General features: G+C 42.2%; 1 long non-coding RNA gene across 1 annotated transcript in view; it reads right to left on the reverse strand.

The window, feature by feature from the left end:
* LOC102071003 (uncharacterized) overlaps positions 1-13,705 on the reverse strand; it is a 68,082-nt gene extending 54,377 nt beyond the window's left edge. Inside the window, exon 1 of the long non-coding RNA XR_012582295.1 lies at positions 13,649-13,705. This is a non-coding gene — a long non-coding RNA (uncharacterized LOC102071003). The remainder of the gene's footprint in view (positions 1-13,648) is intronic.
* Positions 13,706-25,941: the final 12,236 nt, after the last annotated feature.

Raw genomic sequence — 25,941 nt, forward strand, 5'->3', positions numbered from 1 at the left:
TTTCCTCCTCAAGTGGAAACTCTGGAACTACAGAAAGGAAATTGTGTGCAGGACTCCCAGATTGGAACAACCTGACCTAACATGGAATTTAGCCCTGCTTTGCACTGAGAAGGTGACCAGGTCATTCTCAAGGTCCTTCCTGCCTGAACTGTTCTACAATTCTGACATTTTGCTGTGCATTGGAGGTTCAGAATTGCAGTTTACATTGGTCAGATCATGACACACCCACCCACACTGCAAGGCTCCAGTTCTAGACCACTGCTGGAACTCCAGCCCAGGGTAGGCTGCAGCTTATGTTAAACAGATTAAACCAGGGTTACAGTCCCCAGCTGTGCACTTTGGTTCTTAAAATACCTGAGAGTTTCTTTCAACTGTTGCCTTCACATGGCTTTCAGAGGGGTCACAAACTCTGTTTCTCAGCTGACCAACCTGCACAGCGGCCCACAGGGATCATCCCTCCTCCTCAGGGCACTGAGAGCTGGGCACAGACACTGCCCCCACCCCACCTGCCTGAGACCCTCTCAAGCCAGCACAGCAAATCCTTCTGAACCGGTATTTGCTTCAAAAGGGGAATTACTTGACAATGGGTTTGTAGCTTCTTTCCAATGAGGGTGGCAGAGCACTGGAACAGTGCCTGGGGGGCTGTGGGGACATCAAACCCCACCTGCTCTGTTCCTGTGTCACCTGCTCTGGGTGACCCATCCTGGGCAGGGAGTTGGACTGGATAATCCCTAGAGATCTCCCCCAACCTGAACTGTTCTGTCGATACCTCTTGCTTTATGAGTAGGGGTTTGAACAGCTGGAATAAATAATAGCTACAGGTGATGCTTGAAGCTGGATGGAAAAAGTAAGGAGAGGAAAGTCAGATTATTCCAGTAATATCCATAATATTTCACATGTACAAAGAAAGCTTTTATAATGTTAACCTATTATCCAAAAACTCTACTGAAATCCAACTTTTGATGCCGCAAGAGTAATTCAGGTCACAGTTTAAGCTTGTCACATAATTAGTTTACATTTAATCAGACTGCTGGTATGTAAACATAATTACCATTCCCAGACCTTTAATTGAAATTGTCACAGCACCACTGCAAGCTCCTTGCCTGGCTCTGCTGGAGTGGATTTGCTGCTCGCAGACACTGAGTGGGCACGACAGCCTGTGCCACTCACCAGCCTCACCCAGCCTGAGCTCTGCCCACCACACACACCACCACAGCTCAGCGCCAATCACAGATGAAATAAATTAACTTCAGCTGGTGTTAATCAGGCTAATTACAACTAAGCTAATGCATTACCCACCAAACTCATGTATAATGGTTTTCAAGTGTGCCAGGAAAGCTTGTCTCTAATGGGGTAAATCCATACAAACTACAATTTACATGCAATAGTATGAAAGACCATTTGTGACCTTAGACAGGGTCTTTTCTTCTCAAAAGAGATTACAATTTGCCTACCTGATCAGAAACCTAGAAATCTTCATTTAAATTGGTGCACAGTGTGTGTTCTTTAAAATTAAAGTTATACCTATACCTAAGGCTTAGAAAATATCAGCCCAAGCACTTAGTGTGTTATAAAGCACTTTTTCCTTTTTAATGTCCATTAATATCAAACACAATAGAAGAGCAGCCCTGTACTTGCACACTTCTCCCAGATGTGTCCCCTAACCACACCTGCAGGTCTTCTCAACTCCATCCCCATTGTCTCTCTCATTCTGAACCTCTCTCCAATTAAATACTATTAAATATTTTTAAGAACTACGCTTATACCTGAAGTGCTCTAATTAATATTTTCTTCTTGATATAACAGGACTAGCAGCATCAAAAACTCCAAACTTGGTACTGAACTTTCACCCTCCTTGTTTTGGAACAGCAGGAATGAGGGATGGGGCACCTGCCAGGGAAAAGTGAGGGTTACCTTCATCAATCCCAGCTCAGGATGTAATAGGCTGGAAACATCTCTTTTCTTTCTTTTTTTTTTGTTCAGAGTTGTTTTATTTCTTTAGTCCCTCTTGTTTGCTTGGCCTGGGTGGCCCACCCAGACTTGGTTTTCTTTCGTGGGGCTGGGGAGTGAATGCAATTCCACTAAGAGCTGCTCAATATTTGATGAGCAGCAGCCAAATTTAGCCACAAGGGTCAGGACAGCCTGAAGCTGAGGGGAGATAATGTACACTTGCAAATTTTACTTACATTCTCCACAAGTTTAAATTACTTTTAATGAAACATTAATGGAAGATTTGACAAATGACCCCCTGAGACTAAAAGTTTCACAGGGAACTAGCAGTGAAATTAGATTAATGGGCAAATTTTCAGCATGCAGTTTTTGCTGTTAAACCAAAATCTTTTTACTACTTAATTTCTCCTTATTATCTTATTATGTTATACTCAGATCAGTTTCCCCTGTGCAAATAACGCTTATTATTTACTCCCTCTTACATGCTAATGTCAGAGTGTCTCTGCCCTCATTCCTTTCAGGAAACTCCACATCCTTCAAAATGCATCTCCAAGATCCTTCAGAGCACCAATAGAACTAAGTAATATTTCTCACAAATGTTTAACACATCCAGAATATTTCCTTTGTTCTTCTCCAGCAGATGAGCAGCCCCTGTCTCCAGTGCCTGTGTGAAGGGTCCATCCCCTCTGATTGTCACCTGGCAGTGCTTTGAAGGGCAACGCTGTGTAATTTTATTAACAGGCCATTTCTGCTCCATCAAACATCTGTGCTCTGGCTGACACACTTAAACATGTGAATGAAGTAGGTGAGCTGTTTTATTTTAAAAGAGTAATCCTGTGTTCTGTGCTGGGGCTCCTCCTATAGCACTAACAACAAATATTCCATAGTTTTGGAACTCGGGCTTCATCTCCTTGTGCCAGCAAGAACCATTCCTGAGCACTGACTTCTTCATAGACCAGGTTTTGCCACTGTTTAATGTAAATTGTCTGGGTAGATCCATCAGGCAACAAAGTGAGCTGATTCTAGGTTATTCTAAGAGGAAAGGGAACACAACCTCACCGTGCGTGCTGGTGGCCAGGAGTAAGTTGCAGGTCTCACTGTTAGTTTTGGCTTTAAAACAAAAATTTCAGTGTCAGATTCTTCTGCCCCAATGTCTGAAAGTGGATTCTGCATTACCTCAGCCCCAGACACCCCCCGAGGTCACCAAGGGGGTTTGCTGCTATCTCAGGTTTCTTTCACCAAGGCTCTCAGAGCGTGTTGCTATTTTCTATTACAGCGAGAACTCTGATTGCTTCTGCAGCCAATTACTTGTGCTCAAAGGGAGCAAGAGCTGCAGGAATGCATCACTTGATGTTAGAACATGTTGTAATTAGGTTTTCAGCCCTAATCACTGGGAAGGATAAAAACTTCCTTCACAGTTTATAAATGCCAGTATCAACAAACAACATTTTGTTGCATAAGTAATTCATGTGATTGACACTGGAGTGAGCTTTTTTTTGTGAATGAAAATTCCATATATATGGAGTTGAGTGAATTATGTCCTGAAGAGCATTTCATAAACGTTCACTTTTCCAACCAGCAGCACCATTTTGCTAATCATGGCCCAGTGACAGATACCTTATCCTGCCAAGCCCAGAAGAAAATTCCTGGTGAAGATTAGCCCATTAATCTCTCATGTTTGCTCTAATCCAGCTTTTGCTGGAAAAGAGCACCAAGAGGTCAATAAAAGAAGCTCAAACCAGTATTTTATTTGTGTGAAAAAGTAATCACCTTCATAGCATTCATCCCTGTTCCTAGTAAGAGCTATAAGAAACATCTGCAATTCTCCAGGAGACTCTGCAAGTTTTACATCTTGTAAATTTGCTACAACTCAAAAGAATAAAAACATTTCTTATGACATTAGAAACTCTTCGGGGGAATTCATTCTGATTTCCACTCTCTTTGACCATGCAACAATGTAAGTGTAGGCAATAAATTTTTCTTGGAATAAATTCCCCAAATCTGCTATTCTGAAAATGATCAAACAAAATGTTTCAGCTTCATCATCATATTCTTTCAGTTTTTCTTAAATTGACAGTCTAACTCTGAAAGGGAGAAACTCATGAAGAAAGGTTATTCTTCCACAACAGAGGTTTTCCAAACAGAAAATTAGAGAAAAAGTTTTGCTAGCTCTCCCTAGAGGAAAGATGGGATGCACCTGGGGGAAAAAATCACCACTGGTAAGGAAACCACTAATCAATGAACTGAGTCCTGCTCCAGATTTTCTGTTAAACACATCATTAGTACATGCTCTAAATAGGAAACTAATCAAGGAATAAAGCTGTCAGCTGTTTCTTTTTCTTTCTTCTTGTCTCCCTGAAACAAATGAAGTCATAAGGCTGTGCCAGATTTCTGTCCTGCTGGAGGGAAGGTGTGGCTGGGCTGAGCCAGGGCTGGCAGTGCCTGCTGCTCCAGGAGGGAATTAAGTGGCACAAATTAGCAGCAGTTGTGGAAATTAAGAGGGACACCGAGGAGCAGGGCTGATGGAAATGTCAGCTTGAGAGGAAGGAACATTTGTCCATGAAACAGCCACAGCCCAGAGCCAGTGGCACAGGGTGTCTGTGCATTTACTCCTCTGCCCCCAGCTCCTGGCACTGCAGCTGCCCCAGACACCCAGAGTATGAATTTGGGATTGTCCCCTCTGGTCCCCACTGTTCCCTGGAGGGCAGGGAGCCCCTGGGTGTGCCCTGGTGACACCACACTGAATCACCCCAGCAGCTCTCCCTGCTCTTCCCTAGGACACTGAGCCATGCCTGGCCCAGAGCAGCCAGCACCCGCAGACCCTGACTGGCAGCCACAGCCTGTTATCATTCATCTAATATTGAAACATAACCCTGCAGAAGTGAGCTAACTACAGGTGCTAAAACTCCCTCCCTGTGCATTCACCCCTTCCCTCAGTCCTGACTCGGGCACTGCATTGCTGGGATCCATTTACCCCACCCAGCAGAATCCCCGGGTGCTCCAAGTTACAGGTCAGAGTGATGGGAGCAGTTCTTTACCCAGCCCATTTCCCCATCCCAGCACACAGGTCAGAGTGATGGGAGCAGTTCTTTACCCAGCCCATTTCCCCATCCCAGCACACAGGTCAGAGTGATGGAAGCTGTTCTTTACCCAGCCCATTTCCCCATCCCAGCACACACACACAAGCACTGGGAGGAGCTGCAGCTTTCAGCACATTGCAGTTGCAAGACATCACACTCTTCAAAGCATCACTATAGAGAGGCAGCCGGACACCGGCACTGTCAGAGGGCTGGGAAGCAAACGACCAAATAATTCCGTTTTTGTCAGGGCCGTTTGCCTCCTGCAGGAGTGCTGTGGGTGATAATTGATGCTGTTCCCCTGTAAACAGCCACTTTCTGCTGGCACTAACGTGGAGCGGGCGCTGCTGCAGCAGCCGGGCCATGCATTGGAGGGCAGCGCTGCTGCTGCAGCCAGCCCTGCTCCCCCCCACAGCCCCGAATTCTCCCTCACTGGTGTTGGCTCAGCCGAGGGGAGAGCTGTCCAGCCGATGGGAGCTCAAACATCCCCGGAGCCCGCACTGGCTGGGAGAGCAGCGCCGAGCTCCAGGATGCGGGATCCAGGCTGGGACTGCGGCTCCCGAGCATCCCAAACCCCGCACACCTACAGCACCCCCAGCCCAGGGGTAGGACATCCTCTCCACTGGCATTAATGTGCTTATTGAATTACCTTATCGAAGTGCAGTACCTAAAAAAATGTTGATCTGGAGTCCCCAGAAGTCCATGTGCTTCAATTCACAAAACCAGAAAAGTTTCATTGATGTCAAGGCAAAAAAGTACCACAAAACAAAGTGCCCACACAGTAATTCCTACAGGATCAGGGCCTCAGTTAATTACAGTAACTTCTTAGCATGCCTTTTTTTCAAGTAATTTGTAGATCTTCAGCTACAATTCATTAAGATTATTTTTACCTTATCCCCCACCTTTTTGCACAAAAAAAAAAAAAAAAAAAAAAAAAAAACAAAACCAATGATATTTTAAGAAAAACAATCTGTTCTTCCACAGACACACAGAAATACAGACTCACCAAAAAGTGAAATCTAAGGGATCTAGTGTGAAGAAAATAAGGAGGTCTAACTCATATGTTAAGGGCAGGAAGCTAAAATAGCTTATTCTGCTGTTATTTGGGACAAAGTCCAAAAGCTGTCATCTACATTAGACCACTTTATACACTTAAAGGGCAAGTATAAACAGAGGGAAAAGGTCCCCATGGAACAGACACCTGCTGTTTTCAAAGTCATTCTTAAAGCAAAAGTGTGAAATGGAAATCACTGCCAGTTATAACTATGGTAAAATAAAAAAAGAACAAGAAAATTAATTACCTGAATTACCCAGGCACTATTACTAAAGTTCTATGTTTGCTTTATTTGAATGCTTCAGCATTCAAGCACCTGTTTGAAAACCAAACATTAAGCCTTTATGTTCAGTTCTTTTTGAATTTATTAAGTACCAGTTCAGGAATTATGCTTGTGCCAAAGTGAAAATTAACCCAGTTGTCTGAGGTAATACTGTATTTTTATGGCAGAGAAATCTTTTTTATTTCCACAAAATTGAACTACAATTAAAACCTGCAATACAGAACAGGCTAAGAAGGCCCCCAAAATAACTAACATATATACAGAATGAGTAAAAAATGCCAGATTTTAAATGACAAAGAAAAAAAAAGTTCCTGGTAGCTGTGTCATTATTTAGAGAGAGAGCTGTCCTAAAACCCAGCTATTTTATAATCTTATGCAAAACCAAAAATCATTTCTCTGGGAGAAACAGAAGTTTTCCTGAGCTACATTTCCACAATGTTTTGTTTCAATCATCCTCCATTTGAATATCAGATGATCTAACTGAAATGCAGTTTCACTTGCCAGATTTCTGTTTGTAGAAATTAAAGCAGCCAGGCACTGCAGCATCAACAGTGTATGTGCTGCTGGAGATCTGCCTGTAGGGGAAGTTCCTGACATGTTCTGATTTTAGCCTAGAGAACAAGACACATAGGAGAGGGCTACAGTGTAAAGAACTGCTCCGTCTCCCATCATTAATAACAATCTTAGATCATCACAAGAGATAAGTTAAAATGACTTCATTCAGCCTTGAAGAGAAAACTAGACTCTGTCACAGGTTTTCAACACTGTCCATGTAAAGGCACAGAGAGCAGAATTAACAGTTCAAAGTAGTGGGAAAATGAGGCTAAATTAAAGGAAGAAGGATTGTGCCTGAGTAGTTGGGTTCACTGGTTGTTAGCTTTCCAATGCTATACATTAAAAATAAAGATCACATAAGCATATAACATACAAACAACACAGAAAATCAGACTAAAAACCCAGAAAATACCTTAACAAATTTCATGGAGGAGCTTCAAATTTTACAACAGGGTGGTTGCTAGGATTTCAAAATCTAGACATCAAACAAGACAAGACTCACAGCATCATTCCTCCTCACTGAGTCTGTATTGTCTCGTTAGTACCACCCCAGCATTTCTATCCTGTTTCATTTCCTGGGAAATTTATCAGAAAGGACAGAACATGGGGAAGATGGGAACAAAACCTTACAGCAGGGATTAGTACAGGAAAAGGATGACAAGCTGAAAAATGTGATGTAGGAGTTGTAGCGAAATAAAACCTATTAATACAGCAGCAAGCATGTTGTTTGTCATTGCTTTTCAGCGCACAGGACTAAAATCCCACTGTACTGAGCAAATGCCTTGTGCTATTTTCTGACTGTATTTCTGGTTGTCAGTGATGCTGTTCCCTCTGCAGGAATTGTGGAATTGGCTCTGTGTAATTGAGTGGATGTTCTGCACCCCAACACACAGCTGAGGATTCTGCTCTCTCCAGTGTGACAGCACGCAGACTCAGGTGCCTGTGTGCAAAGTGATGGAGCAGTAACATTTTTAGCCTAAAAGAAGTGTTCAGAGGAGGGGACATATCTAATAAAACCAATATAGCTGGGAAAAAAAAAATCTTGTGGCACAAAGCTCCTTCCACTGACAGCTGGAAAACTGAATGAGGTTTCTGGGATGCAGTTTGTCCTTTACTAGGAATAAAGGAATAGGTTTTAAAAACAATGTATTTCATTTTAATATGTTCAAGCTAGCAACTTTGTGCAGTTGCTCACAGACCTGGGCAGAACAAGAACTTGTAATATTCTGGTGTTGGAGGATGGGAAAATGTGATTACTTCTCTTTCCAATAATTGTTTCATGGTGTGAGGCTGGAGAGTCTCCAACTCCACAAAACACAGAAGTACACATAGGAAACAACCTGCTTATCCAAAGTTTGAGCTGAACCTGTGAGAAGAGCCACAGAGTGCTAAAGCAGAGTTGCAGATCCCTTAACCTTTGGGGAAGCAGCAATGTACCTGTTCAGCATCAACTCTGTGGTGGACCAAAGCAAAGATCCAAGAGCTGCACAGCTGCAAAGGCAGCCAGCTCAGAGCTAGGCTCCAGCTGCAATGCTCTTGCTCATCTTTACAGGCTCTGCCCATTGTCATGTGAGATCTGACAGTGCTGTATCACACTTACCATGGGCATCATCACTCCCTCCCCAGAGCACTGGGAGTTATAATCCCATCAAACCAAACTCACTTCACTGAGTTTGATTTTGCTTCTGCTTTCATCATCCTAAATCAAATGGGAATGACAGACTGACAGGCCTTGTGAGCACACACAGCACAGCCAGAAATCTCCTTCTGAAGTATTCAGTCTGCTCATTACAGCAGGAAGCAACAGCCCTGATCATGTGCTGCATCTGAGCAACCCTGTCCACATCCAGAGATGCTCTGCAAAACATCTGACATGTTCCCCTTGTTTGGTAAAAATGAATTTACACAACCAGAAGCCTTCCTTCAGTGCCTGTCATTTGTCTATAGATTTGTCTCAGTTTCCTTGAAGAAGGCAGAGGAAGCAGAGGCAGCAATGCAAAAGGTACTTTCTGGCCTTATCATCAGTGTTTTATTATGAAATCAGCATATTAGCTAGCCAGTGATGCCACAGGCTTCAGCCACTCCCATCCTACCCAACAACTCCTTCCTCCCATTCTAGCAGCAGCATAAGAATTCTTCATCAGGGATTAACCAAGCTGGGCTGGAGCAGCTTGTGCCAGGACAGGAAAGACAATGCGACAACTTCACATCTCCAGGTGCCCACACCTTGCTGTTGCTTCTAGATCTGATTCTTAAGGAGAACAAAGCCATCAGCACTTTAAAAGCACACGAGAAGGTGTTCTCATTAAATGAAAAATGCAAAATCACTTGGGTTATCTTTTCCTGAATTAGATTCCCCTTGAAGACAAATAATTTAAAAATAACTACAAAGCAAAATAAATATCTTTTGAGTCCTCTTGTTCTTTGGGGAACCTTTTTCAAACTTCTATTAAAAGAAACCAGCTAATCAAGAACAGCCCAACATCAGCATTCCTTGTCCTATTCTCATCAGTATTCCTTATATAGGCAACCCCACTCCTGAGATCTTCAGCAAAGAAAGTCAGCCAAGAATCCCCCTTCCAGCCCTACCTTCCCATGGAAGATGTAGGGATTTTTCTACTTAGAGCATCTCTGATTTTAGCCTCAACCTTCCCAATTTCTTGGTAAAACTCCATCACTGCCAAGCTCTCCTGATCTAACTGGTACAAACCTAAGTGTGAATCTGGCTCTGTTAGACACTGACTCCTCTCTGCAGCCTTTTCTAGGTGAGCTCTCCATCTGCTGAAAACAATGGAACTACCAGTACTGATAACAAATGCCAAATGTGGCAGAAATCCACACAGAATAATTAGGATGACATTAAATTCAGGTACTAGGAAGACAAAGAAGGTGATTAGAATATTAAAAGGACAAAAGATACAAAGAAAGAGAAAGCTTTGCCATGGCTCTCTGAAATCTGTATCAGGTATTTACAACCATTAATAGTTCTAAGGACCATGGAACACCTGGATCTCAGCATCCAAACTGTGGCACTTGAGGAATGACTTAGCAAAACTGATACTGGTAAATATTCATTCTTTGAGCTTTCTGCTTCTAAAAAAAAACCCTACATCAGAAAAAAAGCCCTTCAGATTATTGCAGAATTTCTCTTTTTAATGATTCTCCTACCCACGTCTCACTGATCACATCTGCCAACGAGCCCTACCGTAGTTCTGTAAAATCAGCGCTCAAACAACAGAACTGTGAATGCTGAGACCCTCAGGAAGGGGATTTGTTGTGCCATGGAGCATGAGAGGCAGTGGTAAGGAGCAGGCACACCCACCAAAGCACTTCAGGGGAGGTCAGGTCCTAAGAGCTGTGGTTGTGCCATCTGTCAGCATTAATCAAACCCTTCCTCACCTCAAACCACCATTCATGCTCCTGGGAGTTACAGCTGCCCGAGAATGGAGAGGAGGAGGAGGGGGGAAAGTGCAAGATATTCCTGCGCCCTATTCAGGGTGTTTTGAAAACCCACAATGGGCAGACGCTCTTCTGTTTATGTGAGGCTGTAAAAATGTCAGCGGCTTGAGCAAATCCAGTCCCCACCATGCAAGCTTGAAGAGAATTCTCCAGGAACTGTAAGGTTTCATTATTCTACTAATAAAGTTCAAGAAGGCATCTTTGACTAAAGAGGTGTGGGCAAGAGAGTTTAACTTATGTTCATCCTTGTTGAACTCCTCCAAAAAACACTGGTTATGCATTTAACACCACACAGACCAGCTTTAGGCAACACACTCTTGAACTTAAACTCTGAGCACAGCACTGCTGTTGGCATGGACTCACCCCATCACTGTCACAGCTGAGATGGCCACCATACACAGAGCATCTCCATACAGTTTCAGAAGGCTTCAAACCATGCATAGTAACACCAGACCACTTCAAAAGGCTACAAGCACCTGCCCATACAGAGTAAAATCATGGCCCTTCAGGAGGCTGCAAGTATCTGCCCTTCTTATTCTTCAGCCCAGCGTTTTATCCCCTCCTGTTGATGCACTGCCCCTGTGTGCCCTCTGCTCCCTTTGGTGGTTGGGCAGTGCCCCTGGGCACTCCCTGGCTCATTGGTCAGTGCTGCTCACCTGCTGCTCACAGCTGTGCCCACTGGGGATGAGGCTGGGCCCCACTCCCAATCACCACAAACTGTGCACCTACACATCACACTGCAAAAGGTGTCAGCTCTCCTGCCTGCACGTGCTTCCATCTGAGGAATTCACTGTGTGTGACGTAGCACATGTCAAATTTAGCTCCTGTGTTCATTCCTAGCCAGGAAAATCTCATGTGGTAGTTGCCAGGGTAACTGCTCTGATGGATCTGCCTGGCTGTGTGTGCTGCCCTGGGTGATTTGGGAACCCCATAAACCTGAGTGCATCCCAGTGTTGTGTATCCTCAGCTAGGGCTGGGGGCTGCTCAGGGAAAGGAATGCTCTGTGCAGGTTTCAGCACTGTACAAGCTCTGCCCCATGAGCAGCGTGCTGCTCCAGCCTGCAGGACGAAACAAGGATCACATTGGTGGGGCAAATACAGCTGTCTGTGACACTTTGAGTAGCTGCAGGGTAAAAAACTCCTCCCTACAGTGCAAATTTTGAGTTAAGATGTGCCTGAGTCTGCTAAAAAATGCACACACTGTATTTCCTGAAACCAATACGGATGAGAGTCCAATGTTATCCAGGTATCTGAAGCACAGGGTCCTCCATGTCCTGACAGTAACAATATGCAAAGGCACCAGGCAAAGCAGTGAATAGAGGGGGTGTAACACAGTTTGGCAGCCTCAGGGAATCTTTCAGGAATTCCTCCCTTCTTACCTGCAGATTTGTTGCTGTGAGCCTCCCTGCATGTGAAATGCCTCAGTTCTCCAGATGGAGGCAGAGGCACCTCCATCAGCTGATCTCAACAAGCATCTCAGCTGAGCAGGGGGCTGCAGCAGCAGCTTCAGTGCAGAGCACATGTCATAACAACAGGGGCACGAGGGAAGGCTGCCCAGGTTGAAGTGCACAATCTATAAGCTGTATTTAAATCAAATTCTTCAAGCTTTAATTGTGCATATGTACCAAGAAATCAAATCCATAAGTGCTTTCCCAATAGCCACCGAAATGAAGCCTTACTTGTGCTATGAAATGCACAACAATCTGCTTGCAATGGAGATGATGCAACAGCTGTTGTACAACTACTGGGTTTACAAATTATTATTATGTTTGAAATAATACTCTGCTTTTGATCAATGGGTTTCTCTCTCTCAACCGCTGGCAATTTGGTACAAGAGAGATTAAAAACATAATTAACACAGGCTGTTCCACCCAAAGAGTCAGACACATGGTGTGCAGAGTCAGACTGAAAATCTTCCCCAGGCTTGAGTGTGTTCCTGTGCTTCCACCACTATCACTAATTGTTTAGAATTCTGATTCTACTCTCCATCCCTCACATTCCCTTGTAGAAACAAACCAATCATCACTAGCTTTCCATAGAATCCCTAATCCACAAATCACCTTTTGTTCTGAGGCCAGTGACTCTCATGGACTAGAACAACTGCATCCTAATAGAGCAAGTGGAATACAAGAGTCACTCACAAAACCAAAGTTTAAAGTGATCAAATAATGTCAATAGAGAAAAAGAAAAAACCAAATCCTAGTGTCCCATCAGAAAGTTAGAAAAAGTTTTAAATTATTTCATGCGCTACACTTTGAAAGATTCATAAGTCCTAGAGGAGGCTACTAAATGATTCCTTGGCATCTCTGAAGTTAATCAATGCTTTTAGCCAAGTTACCTCCTCAATGTTTCTGTAAGTGATAATATTCTATTTTGTCCTAGTAGAAACCATTCTAATTTTTGTATTTGTAAGTTGGTTAAGATTATCATTATTGTTATTATTAAGGTGGTGAGCATCATCACCTGGGGCTAAATTCAGCTTCACCCCAACCTTCTTGAGGCTGTAGGAGGGAGCCCCATGACAGAAACACTCCTGCTACCACAGCTCAGCACTGACAGCAGCTTTCCCCTGAGCAGGACCAAGGCTGGGGACAATGTTCTGCACTGCCTACCTTGTCACCCCTCCTTTTCAAGGAGTCACAGCTACTGGCATGGCCTCCATCTATAAACCTTTTGGGGTAATGAACCTCAGAAATAGGTATATCTGAAAAAACTTTAAAGCTGGCTTGAAATCATGAGCCAGATCTTCATTCTTTATGTCAGATCTGCACAACACAGCAGTTGTAGTCCAAAGGAAAATCTTATTGTTTAACTCCTATTGACTATTAATCCATTCAAGAATAAAAGTAATCTCAACAGACAAGGTAGTGCCAAACCACGAGTCAGCCCTAAATGCTTAAAATGCTTCTCAATATTTGCTCACAATAACACAGCACATCTAAAAAGAGCAAGTAACACAATGAGATAATCATTTAGCCAAACTAAAAGTGCATGTGTATAATAAACATTAAAAGGGCACGCATTGATCCATATATTAATAAGATTCATGCCCACAGACCAATTTTTCTCTCTCTGGGGTGTGAAGAACAAGGCTATGAATCATATTGGGAACGTTTAAGGATCATACTTGAATAACCTAATTGTGTACAGCAATGATAGGATGAAGAGAAACTTAATCAAACTCTGAACTGCTGTTAGGTTTCATTCTCTTAAATACAGTTCTGTGGCAGGATGCTAATAAATTATTTGGATGGGAAAAATGTTGGTTTACCTTATTAATATTCTGAATCTCATCCACCCATTTTCTTCATGCTTCATCTCTTCATCTGAATAGAAAAACACAATTACAGAGAAAAAACATCAGGGTTTAATGCAAGCTTTGTTTCTTTTTTGTTACAAATCAAGTAAATATATACCTTTTATAAATTTACTACCTAATAGAGGAACTGGAGTTCTGCTACATGTGAAAACTGTCAGCCGATCTTTAAATATTTATCTTTTAATTCCCCTGGTAACATGTACTTGGAAATGTTTTCATAAATACATCGATAACTGTCTTGTACAGCTCATTAAGGAAGCTTTTTATCCTTTAGTGTAATAGTTCAGTTTACAGTTGCCTGTGAATCACTTTTATGGCCCTCCATTAAGCACGCCCTTCAAACTACAATTATTTGTCAGATTTTGTATATACGGAAGCAATCAGCAGAGAAACAATGAAAGCTGAGAAGATGCATAAACACTCAGAGCCAGACCTTGGCCCATCTCCAGCAGCGATTCCCTCTCCAACACTGGCTCCACAGGGAATGGGATGCACTTTACCAGATCCCCCCACCAAGGGCAGGCAGGCTGTCCATGGGGCAGGGTGGGCATGCTGGCTGTCATTAATCAGGAGGGGATGCCTTGAAATTCCCCCTCAAATCCCTCGTGGGCCTTCCTCTGAGCTCCCAGGACATCATTCTCTCCCATGTTGTAGTTTTACAACTCCCCTCAGGACCTTGACTGCTGAGGAGGGGATCTCCTCCTCTTGTGCTTCATGCCCAACCCTGAGCCATGAACACCAGTAAGCTTCTGCTCCAGAAAAATCATATAACAGGAATGCTGCCCTTCAGTCAATGCCAAAGTTATTTTTACTTCCTAGAACTATTTCCTAGCAAAATACAGACTTAAGTAAATAAGTTTATAAATAGAGAGTTTGAGAGTTTTTTCCAATGCACTAAGTGTTGCATATCTGTTCCTGGAGTGCTTCCTTAAAAATTTAATCTGGAAATTTACACCAGCATCCTATTGCTTTCCCCCAAACCTATATCTATAATTAAGTATGTGACAGGCATTATCATCTGCCAGGCCAGTGTGAGCTCAGTCACACAGGTGATCTTGCAGGGAGCTGCAAAGCATGTGCAACAGGTTTAAAACTCCAGCCCGCAGCCAGCTGTGACTGCCTGCAAGGGAAATATAAACCAAGCAACAGCACCAGAGGACACACTCCACTGATCCACCTAGTGAAGAGAGATGGAAATAATGTCCAAGGCAAGGTAAGGAGACTACAATGAAGAAGGAATTACAGCAGACTTTCTTCCAAGAGGATGTGCTCTCTCTGCCAAAGACAGGCAGCAATAGAAGCTACTGGGGTACCAGCATGCCCAGGGAGCTGAGGTGTAAGAATAGATTAGATGAACACTGTTAATTCTCTATATATCCTATGTATTCTGTCTAAATATTCTGACCCAGTGCTGCTGAAATATATTAAATTTTTCACTGTCAATTCTCCCCTTCGACAAGAGTCACAATAAGTTAGCTTATCTGCTGCAACTGGAATTCTCTGCCTTTGTGGATGTGAGCCTCCTGAAACAAAATGCTTTTGTAACAAAAGACATAACATTTTAACAGATACAGAAGCGACTTCTGCCACAGCTGAGCATCACAGATATTTCTTCTAATATCAAATCAACTCATGGCTAATATTATAAATACCAAAACAAATTCATAAGGATTTTCTACATAGTGCCAAATACTACTGCAGCTTGGACAGAATGGTTATCTTACTAAATGAGATATGTACACTGATCAGTTAGCTGCAAGGTAAAATAGTGTTAAAATTTTAACAGTACTGGAGAGACATAGAACAAGTTTTGTTCAGTCACAGCACTGAAGACAAACGGTGATGGATGTGGTAGCTGGTGATAGCTGCATTGTGCCTTCCTTCTGATATTCTGATAGATTTCACTGGTCCTCACATGTTCAGGAAGGCAGCAATAATGGATAACAAACGGTAGAACCAGAGAACAAAGGAAAAACCTCATTCAAAACTGAAAGAAAACGTATCTTCTTATCTTCTAAGGAATTTTCTTGCTTGATTCAGCCACCTTATGTGATGTCTAAAAATCATTAAATCCAAGTTTTTGTTATTATTAAGTCCTGCTAAATATGTCACATCTGAGAGACCATTAATGTGTTTTTAAACACTTTGACATCCAGCACTGCCACAGTACATATTATTTGAAATACATTTTCTTGTCACATCCCAGCAGATGGACAAAGAGATTTCCTATTGTGACACATCTCCAGTAGCCTTTTTTCTTGAATCCTGCAACAATTTTTCTAATTACTTGCTAATATGCTTTGAGGTATGCAGAGAAGTTATGCCTACTAACAGCTGCTGTTAACAGAAGATTTTTCAATAGCATGAACAGGAGCTTTGTGTCTTGGCAGATGTTAAAAGCTTTCATCTGGGCTCTAAAATTCCAGCAGCATTTCAAAGCACAAAAACTCTGCACCCTTTGCTCGGTATCACAGAAAACAGGGATCTCTCTCAAACTCAGAAATAGAGCAATGACCCAGCACAGACACAGACCAGAACGAGGGGTCCTGATGAAAGCAGAGGCAGGATCCTGGAGCACTGCAGCCCCCCATACTCTCCTGGCCCTGTGGTTCTCATGCAGATGTTAAAAGCATTTTGGCCAAGTCCACAAAACTCCAAAACTCATTATCCAAGCCATGAATTAAAACCAAGGCCCAGCAGAAAATTTTGGTACCGCTAAAAATGAAGGCATGTGCATTTTACAGCACAGGATACACCAAATTCACCGAAGATGGCAATGATGGCAGCTTGGGTTTGGGAGGCATCCTGCACAATGCGGAATTTCAGGAGACAGCCAGCCACACCAGGCCACAGGCCCCGGACAAGCAACAACAGCCCTTTTCCCAGGGAAACAAAATTCACCAGGCCAGGTCCCTGATGGCAGATGGCAGGAGCCACTTGGCACTGTCAAACCAGCCTGAGTTGCCAGTGGTACCAGCTTGGGTCTGCACTTGTTCATGAATATGATTTTATGTTGCTTTTTCAGTTTTTTACTGAAGTGAACTTACTCCTGTTACTCTGCTCTTCTCCACTTCGTTTCCACTCTGTCCATTTCTGGCGTGAATGTTGTCTCTAGGACAGATGTTTTCCTTCACACGTAACTAAGGGGGGCAAGACAGGGGGAAAAAAGTTCTACAACCAGCAACTAAGTTCAAATACACCTTGGAAGATGCCAGACATAGACCCAAGGCTGCAAATTTCTTCCATTTTTGCAAGTGTGGAGGAGAATGTGCTTGTTCTATATGTTCAGATATTACACACAAGCCTAATTAGCTATACATATTATCTAAACCAATCCAGATTCAACCCAGCAGTTACTGCATATCAGCTAAAGGGATCTACTTTCTTCTAGTGTAGTTAAGAGGAAAAAAGCTTTTGCTTTGGTTTGTGTGCTGAAGGATGAGTTCCAGAAACTTTGTGCACCGGTTTTACTATGAAACAGGTCACAGCCAAGCCAGCAACAGAATCAATGCACTTGTGAGCAGCTTGTACATTATTTTCCACAGCAACCCAGAAATGAAATGTCACATGCACAGACTTGTTTATTGCTTAATTCACTCACACAGTCTCAATTCCTGACATAGCAGGTTCCACTATATAGAGTAGCTCTCAATCCCTGTAGGGACTTATCTGCTTCGTATCACTAAAAGTAGGAACATGAGCTGTTCTTTTTTATACCTTCCTCAGCAGCTGCACTGCATCTGAGAAACATTTTATTTCTTACACTATGTAAAACAATTAACACACTTTCAGTGCAGTGAAAACTACAGGTTGCAGTGGTACAAACACTTACCAGCTCCTTGCAGCCTGGAATTCAGTGAGCTTTAATCATACAGTTTCACTGCACATAAACCAGCTAACTGCTGGTGTGATGTAACTGGTAGTTTCAGGTAATATCAACCAAAAATATTTATTATTGAGGTCTGCAAGCTCAATGTGAAACCATTATCACAAAGTTTTCCTCGTACTCTGAAGACTGGAGAACTGGCAAAAGGCTGTAAAATCCTGAAAGTTCAACTGAACCTGCAAAGCAGAGATACATAGTACAACACAGAAACATAAACTCAATTATATCCAATAGATAAAATCAGATAAACTACTCTGGCTTATGTTAACTTGCACAAAAAAAGGAAATAGAAGAAAATAAGGCAGTATTAGATACAGCTTCCTATTTCTCTGAGATTAAATAGACTTTGGTTTCTTTTCACAATGTATTGCACTGCAAACTTAAGTGTTTTTTATTTTTCCTGTAAAGTATAAATATCACTGTAGAAGATGAGCACTAGTGATTAGATGTATTATCAATATTCTGGCCCAGAATATTTTTTACAGGGCATGAAATTTTCCTACCTAACCATTCTGTTTTGTTCCAGCTAAATTTGTTCCTTTTTATTTACAAAACCCCTAACCAGATGAATCAATCCACACATTCACCTACTTCATAATGATGTTGGACATAACCTAATTAAATGCTTGGTAAATACCTTATCCATCCTCCCTCCAATAAAACATCACTTCTAGAAAACTATTTGTTACTGCTTCCTCCCATTAATTTTTCATGTGTCAAGCCTCAGGTCCTTTGAGACCAGCTTTTTATCTAGATAATCACTTTGGTAAAGTTTTCCCCCTATTATTGATTTAATCTTTCCTTCCAATTTATCTGGTTCTCCTCACTGTGCTTCTTTATGTCTCCCCACCTGCAGGAGAGAATGGCAGCCTCCTGTTCTGAGCTGATCTCACACCTGAGCTCTTCCTACCCAAGCAGTGCTGGTGTAGTGACTTCACAAGTTTCTCAGTAGTTTAAAAGATGTCTGATGGACCCCGATTTGCTCATCTAGCTCATAAAGTGTTTCAAACCCTGCTCCAAGAGTGGTAATTCCTTTCTGAAAGCAGCACTAGCTTGTCTCAACGATGAAGTCTGACCAGTAGGGGCTGAATTTTAAATGAGCAAAGTAACAAGTAGTGCCTTGCAATGCCCCCCTGCACATTTGGGCAAGGACTGCATTTTAATTGATGGGCATACATCCGTGTACACAGAGCTGCATTAAAGTATGCAAAATGAAACCTCGTAATGAGACCTCACCTCTTATTATGACATTTAAAATGTTCTTGTAGAGGCATAAAGAGAAGCCCACCAATATTTGTGAAAATCACTGCTCACAGGACCTATAGCCCTGCCCAGACTCCACAGCCTGCATGGTGGCTCTGTTTACTATTTCTGAGAAAAGGCTGGGTGAATTCCCACTCCACTTCACTTCCACTTTTCTTACATATTCCAATCACAGAGTTTCCCATGGAAAAGACCTTCCTGGTGTTTTCCCAGCTGGGAGATCACAAAGCAAAAGTCCTCTATTTGTGCCAGGAGCTAAATTCCCTGCAGACAGGCAGGGGACCATTCACTGGACAGCAGAGGCAGGGCAGCTGCTGCAGGGGTGCCACAGGTCTGGAAAGAAGGGGAAAGTGCTCCAAAGGACAGTCCTGGTTTCCAGGGACCCATCTTCCATGTGTGGAGTAGCAAAGGCGGAGCGATCCTGTGCTCTGTGTCATCTCACATTTCTGGGTTCTAAAGGGCAGGAAATGAGACCATCAAACTTTCCATTTGCTGTTCATCCTGGGGTAAACCAAAGCCTAAACGTAGCACTGTCCAATAAACAGATTGACACCAACAGTCTCAGTGACTTCAGGTACCACGGCACCTCCCTGCAGAATCCCATTCCCCTGGATCTGCTGCAAAGGGTGAGTATTGGGGGTTTCAGCTTTTTCCCCTCACACTCTTATAAGGTATAAAGAAAAAAAAACAGGTAAAAACCTCAGAATATGCCTATATTAACACACCAGGCTTTCTTGAGTTTCCTAGAATAAGCTTCTGAAATGCTTGCATAGTGTTAATCCCTTTAAATTTAAATAAGGCAAATACCACCCTAAGCCTACATTTCTAAAGTTACTGGGATTTCTGGCCATCCAAATGAGGACACTAAGAGTGAATCTCTTCTTTAAATTGCTGAGTACACATCATCTTCTCATCGCTGAAACTGCTGAGCTGAGAAGCCAAAACCAACAAACCTGCAGAGCTGCCAGTCACCAGAAGTAACAGCTGTAAAGGAAACAAGTATTAAATCAATTCAAACACCCCAATACCTAAAATATGTTAATCCTTAACAAAATAATTAATGAATAATGAAGGCTTAGGAAAATTACATTGAAACAGACATAATTTAAAGGACGACTAAAGAATTAAAAGTATTTAACAGTTCTCTGAGTGGGAGACTTGCAAATCTAACCAAAAAGAGTGTGACTAATTCTAATTTCAGACATTCATATTTTCAATGTTTTTAATAGCTCAATTTCACTCCCACATACAGATGCTGTTCAAGCATCCTTGTACATTTAGTAATTCATAGCAACAATCTCCTGGAGTTATGAGCACAGCAGGGTTTAAAGTCACACCCATGCAACAGGAAAACACCTTAGAGCAAATCACCTCAGCCTGCCCCTCAAGTGGCTGTACTGACATTAGGATTCCATGAACTAAAGCTTTTGTTCAATTAATATATTCCCAAACCTCACTTTCTGTTTCTTCTTTTTCATTTCACAAAGGTTTCAGAGTGGCTCCTTGAATAAAATAGAAAATCAAGATCTCCCTGCAGGACTTTAAAAGCCAAATCCCATTCAGAAGTTCCTGAAGCAGAGCTCTGTGCATCCCCATGACTCAGTGAATCCCTAGGCCTGCCTGGGACTCATTCACAGAGCCACGGGTGGCTCTTTGGCCAGGAGTTAAAACTGAATTTAAGCTTCTTATAATTCAGAGCATGTTCTATTTACTTGATAGTAAAAGACAGATTACATTTTCCAAACTATCTTAGCTAACTTTCTTGCCACACATCCTAGCAATAACAAGGCCAGATTAAATGCTGACTAGAGGCTCTCTGCTCTTTGGAAAAATCAGTTTTTGACAGAGCCTCCCACCTGAAATCTGTGTTTGTGTTACTTGGGAGCTGTCAGCACTGCCCTTATCCTTACAGGTGTGAGGGCTCAGGTTCTCCTGTGAGGCTTTTTTGCTTAGCTGCAAACCTTTAAGAACAAAAGTCAGTAAAACCACCTCTGCTGGCTGAGCACACAACTGCATATTCACAGAAGGGTGGGTGGCTACACCAAGGCTGGTTATCAGTTCCCAGAGGATTAAAATCAAGCCGGGCTGGCATTGCCCAGGAGCTCTCCATGACCCAGCGGTGGCTTTGGGACACCTGGCTGTGCTACAGCCCCTCTGTCACATTGGTCTGGTTAAGTAAAGCTGCCCCCCCCACCCCCCCTTGGCACAATTTCCCCTGACCCCATCCCAGGGAAGTGTCTCCTGAAGCTCCCAGGAGCTGCTCCAAACCACCCACAGCTGGAACCAGCCGTGATTTACAGAGAGCAGGGAAACAGCAACCAAGGAAAGCCAGCCCTGTGCTCCTTCCTGAGCACCTACACAGCACAGCCCTGGAATTAAATAGATCCCAGCTTCCATCACTCTCTCTGGCATAGTTCAACTCCAAAGCAGCTGCATTTTCCCCTATACCCACAGTGACCTATTTTTCCCCCTCCCCTTTATTTCACCTTTTCTCCACAAAAGAAAGCTGAAGTCCCAAAGCAAAGCAGAGCCAAGAGAACCTCACAACAACCCCTCCACCCTTCTCACAGACATTTGTGTGTGAAGAGCTGCTAAACAGTGCCTTAGCTGGAAGCCTCAACAGGCAGAACTCTTCTCACTGCTTTTCCTTATGCTGCTTAACATCACCCAAATAATATTGACATTTTTAAGCCAAGAAGAATGGGGGGTCTGGGCAGGCATTTTACTGTAGGATCAAACATTAACCAGACATAATCCTGTGGCTTCAGAACATCAACCTCTTTCCATCAGCTACCTGAGCAGCAAACACATGTAGCTGTAATCCCTGCCTTACACAATCTAAACCACCAAGGTTAATCTGCTGTCAGCCTCGTGTTGGGCATATTGTGGCTGAAACCCATCCTGAATGCATAAGAAACACTCTGCAGAAATCTGAACTGCATGTATTGCTGGATCTGAGTTTGTAGTCATGTTTTTAAATTAATCTTTTACAGATTGACAAGCACTAGAAAAGACTTGGTGATGCTGAATGTAATGAGCAGTACCAACCTGCTGGAGGAACACAAGCAAGCCACCTGCCTCATTCTAAAGAACTGCTTTTAAGTAGCAATTCTAAAGAATTTAGCAATTCTTTTCCAAAATTACAGTTGAACCTCTACAAAAACAAACAAACACAACAAAACATAACCAACACCACAATAACAATGAAACCAAACAAAAACAACAAACAAAAACGAAACAGAAAATCAACTAGCCTAAAATAAGTACAACAGAGGAAATATGTGTTTGGCATGACAAAATCCTCAACTCCTCTCAATTCCTAAATGAATAAACACTGGGGAAAACTGCAGCTCTCTTGTCAAAAAAAAACTATGAAAATAAAGTGTAAGTGTTGAAAGTGAGGGCTTGCATCAAAAAAAACATGCAAAATTCTCTTTTAACCTGTGCTCTAGGCCACAGAAGTATGCACAGAATGTTTTAATATTTAAGTAAAATAAAAGGGCCCAAATGAATCCCATCACATTCCATTCAGCATTTCCATCCAACCTGCAGTCATCAAGCTCCTCATATCAGACACTCCTAAATAACCCGAGCTAGCCACATTATCAGTAGTATTTACATTCCTCAAACACTCCCAAAGACATTATTAACAACTTGATGCTGACTCCTCTTGGACGCCTCAGAAATTCCCTCAGACATTAACTCTCACAGGTGTCAGTCTCTCTGATTACTGTGAGAATTCTCCTGGCTTTATTCTCTTTGTGACATGAAAATTCTTTCTGTGTGATCCTGAACTGACTGGAGGCTGGAAGTTCTCCTCAGCCTGAGTTACCACCTGTGTGCTGTCCCTCGCCAATGAGAGCTGCAGGGACAGGGACAACCATGAACAGGAAGGAGGGAGATGAGCAAATACCTAAAAAACACCCTTCTAAGTGGGCTCAGAGAAATGTAAGAAAATGAACAGCTCTGCTTGCAAATTCACTGCTGAGCAAATTGTGAAGTTTGACAATCAATACAATCTCAGACACCTTCAAGTGTACAGAAATATCCACAATAGAAACTTTGGCAATTCCTTATTCCTGAGCAATGGAGCACAGGTAAAGTCCCCGTAAACTGAATACAGTTGAAATCAATTACTGACAGCTGTGTGTTAACTGTGTGTTAATGGTTTCAGAAACCCATTATTGTATTTCAGTTAATTTGGCTAGTGGTATTGTCACAACCTAAATGTCCGCAAACAGATCTGTGAGCAGAAGGAAAAGAAAAAAGAGCTCAGGTTATCCCTATTACTTGTTCATGAATTATGTTCTCAATATTTTGGAGGGCAGTCACCAACATGATCAGTCTTTCAGCTGTTCTTTTAAACTCTGTGCTCTCCCTCCAAGCCCACAGGAACAATTCTATTAACTCAGAAGTTATTTTTTCATTTTTCCCTAACCAAGTCTGCTGTACAGGTGCCATATCTGAATGGACAGCAGCTCCAGCCTCTTCAGAAGCACTTTGCTAGTCCAGAAAAAAAATCTGTCCTTATAGAGGAGAGATTTTTCATTGTGGGCCACTAAAGCACTGAAAAGCTCCAAATTGACTCCAAAATCACAAACCAGAAGCTCCTACCAAAGGCTTCTGCACAAGTCCTCAGTCAGCTGTAAAAGTGCCCACAAGGAACGGGCAGGGCAAAGGCATTCCAAGTTTCTGTCAAAGTTAAATGTGCTTTGCAGTATATTGCTGCCATTAAAATGACTGGGTTTTGCTAGCAGTGATTACTGAGATGTCAAAAATCAAATTATGGATGAGTTCAATGGGAAGTCCAAGACACAAGTGAAGGGCAGAATCACCTTGCAGAGCCTGCCTGGGGCACGCTGTGCTTGCAGGGCCCTGCACACTTTGGTGAAGGGCAGCTCTCCTTGCTCACACCTCCTGCTCACACATCCTTCGCACCTCTGGCCAAATGCACTCACCAAATGAAACAGAAACAAAACAGCATCATCTCCGTGCCACATTGAGAGACTCAGTGAACCAGAAGTCAGGTCACACACCCAGTGACCATGGAATTAATTAACCCATTAGGAGGAATTAAGCATGGCCAGCTTTGCACTTACTGTAGAAAAAACTGGAATTCAAAAAAGGAAAACTGATTACAATTACTTTTTCCTTATGACTGAATATCTTTTAAATTAATGCAACGAGGTACAGAATGTTCAATTGCAGGGACTAACAGAATATCCATTTACTTAAGCTTGAGTGAGTCCAACCTCACTGCAACCTGCTACTGAACTTCTATTGGGAAGTTGCTACTGAGTTAAAATTTTATATAGGATTTGTTTCCTTAAAGAGGGAGAAAATTGTTAGTGCTCTTTATTGGTTAAATCAGTCTTGAATTTTTTTAAACTGGAATTGTAAGCAATCTTGCCAGAAAAGACAATTAGGTTTTTCTCTCTGACTTGTTTGCAGGCTGCATTGAGGGATGGAGGGAAATCTGTGTGGTGAGGAGGACCAAGGAGCATTTAACAGGGCAGGCAGAGGTGTCCTCCTGTCCCTCCTGCAGGAGCTCTGACACTGCTGCTCCCACTGGGCACCCTGGCTGCAGCCACCAAGTCCTGAGGTGCAAATTCTCATCCCTGACACAAGAGTCAGATCAGCTCTAGAAGTAATTCATTCTCCCAGCATCTTTTGTGCCTCCCTTTTTTAATCTCTGGAGGATATTAGTAATCCATAACCATTACATGGCACTTTTGAGGTTTAGATCTCAATGCTGTAGACATTGCCAAGAAGTAGCAAATATCCTAATTTCAAGGTACAGAAAAGAAGTGATTAAAGGACAGCCAGTGGTTGTTTCAGGTAAATAATCCAGGCATGCTGAGTAGCAATCAAGATCCTATTGCTGTCACTTTGTTAATATATTTGAGGCAATGATGTCTGGATTGGAGCACAAAAACTTTGCAGTTATGAGAGAGATAAAGGTCAGTGAATTTTCTATGTGTTGTATAGACATAATTCCACCTCTTAAAAATATCAGCCTCTTTTAAAGCATATTCTACTCTTGAACTGATATTATATTTAAAAAGAGTCAAGGAGGGGGTTACCTTAAGACAGAAAAACATATTCAAGTAACTTTATGAAAGCAAAAAACAGCTCAAAATTGAGATCTCCAAGAAACAGCCTGAGGTATCTTCATTCAATACATACTTGTCCTCAATGTAAGAGATTTGCTTCTAGAACAACTTTGATTACAAAACAAATTTGAGATTTGAGAAAGCACAGTTTATTTCCTCCTAGTAATCAAATGTTAAATAATGAAACAAGAGGTTCAAGGATGCTAAACATGCCAGAGGAATCAAAATTGTATTTTTTATATTACACAAATAATAACATTGGTGATTGCTGGGTGCTTTTGTAAACTTTTCATAACACAATTTAACAAATTGCCAGTACAAAAGCTGAGTATTCCTTTGACAGAATAAATGTTACTCAAATTCTTGGTTTTCTTCAAATTGCATAAAACCACATTTTTGCACAACAGAACAGAGTGAGTGCTCATGGATACCTATAAAAATTCGTTTTTTAACCAGCTAATAAACTTTCCACCAATTGTGGTACTAGGTTGTAAGTTTTGCCCACAAATATTGAGCAGACAGGATCAGACAGGATTATAGCTGCCCATTAAGGAATTGTATCTCCTTTCCGTGGTGCCAGCAAAACACCACCCATTGTTCCTATGGACTCAGCCTTTACTTATGTAAGAGATTAAAGAAAACAACCCACCCCAACACTCCAGCACAACAAACCTCTGTGATTTCGTAAGATGTGACTGCCAAGAAAAATGGCTTTCATCACACTTCATAATAAATTTATCTAGAAAGTCATTTGTTTAAAGTATTGCCTCAGAAAGCTCCCCTGAGACATGCCATCTTGATGGCACTCTTTTCATTATTCAAATATAATGAAGTGATTCTGCATGGTTATGCTGGACTATAAATCACTGCTGTAAAAAAAAGGCATGTTCAGCATGTTAACAGACCAAAGATCACATTCTGAAGAGTGTTTTATTATTGCATATGCACTTTATCTCTTGCCCATACACAGCAGATAGCAAGTC

The sequence above is a fragment of the Zonotrichia albicollis genome, chromosome 12, assembly GCF_047830755.1.
Source record: "Zonotrichia albicollis isolate bZonAlb1 chromosome 12, bZonAlb1.hap1, whole genome shotgun sequence".
Taxonomy (NCBI): Eukaryota; Metazoa; Chordata; class Aves; order Passeriformes; family Passerellidae; genus Zonotrichia; species Zonotrichia albicollis.